Source organism: Theropithecus gelada, chromosome 5 (genome assembly GCF_003255815.1).
Source record: "Theropithecus gelada isolate Dixy chromosome 5, Tgel_1.0, whole genome shotgun sequence".
Lineage (NCBI taxonomy): Eukaryota > Metazoa > Chordata > Mammalia > Primates > Cercopithecidae > Theropithecus > Theropithecus gelada.
Genome location: NC_037672.1, coordinates 103,118,302 through 103,120,000, shown reverse-complemented (window position 1 = coordinate 103,120,000; position 1,699 = coordinate 103,118,302).

The window sequence follows — 1,699 nt, the reverse complement described above, 5'->3', positions numbered from 1 at the left end:
GATAGCCTGTCAGGAAACCAAATAAAATGAAAATAATTCTTTTTAATTTGGCACATGTTGATCATTTATAAGTTTTTCCAAAGGAGTTTTAGTAATGTGTAGAGGAGAAAGCAGGAATAGAAGGAATTTTGCTAAAGGAGATAAGAACATTGAAATGTGGGAATGACACTGCTGAGAACATTTGCAATCATTTATTATTATTTTTTCTTTTATTTTAGTTTCAGGGGGTACATGAGCAGGTTTGTTTTATAGGTAAATTGCATGTTGTGTGGGTTTGATGTACAGATGATTTCATCATCCAGGTAATGAGCATAGTACCCTAGAGGTAGATTTTCAATCCTCGCCCTCCTCCCATCCAAAACACTCAACTAGGCCCCAGTGCCTGTTGTTCCCTTCTTTGCATCCATGTGTACTCAATGTTTAGCTCTCACTTATAAGTAAGAATATGCAGTATTTGGTTTTCTGTTTCTGTGTCAGTTCACTTAGGATTATGGCCTCCAGCCCCATCCATATTACTGCAAAGGACATAATCTCATACTTTTTTGTGACTGCCTAGTATTCCATGGTGCATATGTACCACATTTACTTTCTCCAATCTACCATTGATGGACATCTAGGTTGATTCCACATCTTTGCTATTGTGAATACTGCTACAATGAACATATGCGCGCATGTGTTTTTATGCAGTCATTTATTATTATTGGGCAATTACTATATGTAAGGATTATACCTAAGTAAAATAGTGAGAAAGGTAGGATAATATCTATATTTTAAAATATGGGAACAGGTTCAGGGAAGTTAAGTAATTTTCCCAAGATCAAATAGCTAGTAAATGATGAAGTAACTCAAATTCAGCCCCCTTTTACAGGAAAGCCTGTGATCTTAGCCACTCTGCTGTATACCAAGTGCCTAAAAACTGCCCGACATACAGCAAGTGTACAACAAATATACTTTTCTCCATTAAAGGTATTTAGAAACAATTCCTCATTACCTTTCCTTTATTTTTTGGGATGAGTTCAAGGGATGTGAAATTTTATCAGACACCTCAAGTGATTTTTATGCACAGTTCAACTTTGAGAATTCCTGCAAGCATTCTCCTTGTCTTCAGTGTCTCTCTACTCCTGTTCATCTTGCCTAATGTCACTTGAGTGTCCTTTTAAACTATAAATTGGATCATGTCATTCTTCAGATTAAAAAAGCTTGTTGGATTGTTTCCCATTCATGTAGGAGAAAATTCAAATATTATGTAGGCCTCAATTAGACTGTCTAGTTTCATTTCCAGTTGCTTACTGTTTGAGTTTTAACTACTGAATAACAAATCACTTCCAGCACTTAGTTGCTTAAAACAATACTTATCATTGCATCAGCTCTCACAGTTTCTGTGGGCCAGAAATTTGGGAAAGGCTCAGCTAAGTAGTTCTAACTCAGATCTTTCATGTGGTTGTTGGCAGATATTGGCTGAAGCTAAAATGGCAAGTAGCTAGGACAGCTATAGGTTGATCAGGCATCCTCCTCTCTTGATAGTTTCAGGGCCTTTCGTTTTGATCTCTCCATGGGATCTAGTTTGGGTTTTTCTACCAGTATAGCAGCTTTAGGGAAGTCAGACATTTATATGGTAGCTCAAGGTTTGAAGGGGTTCTCCTATGAGAGCCTGGCAGAAAATGTACCATCTTTATTACCTATTCTATGAAGTCACATA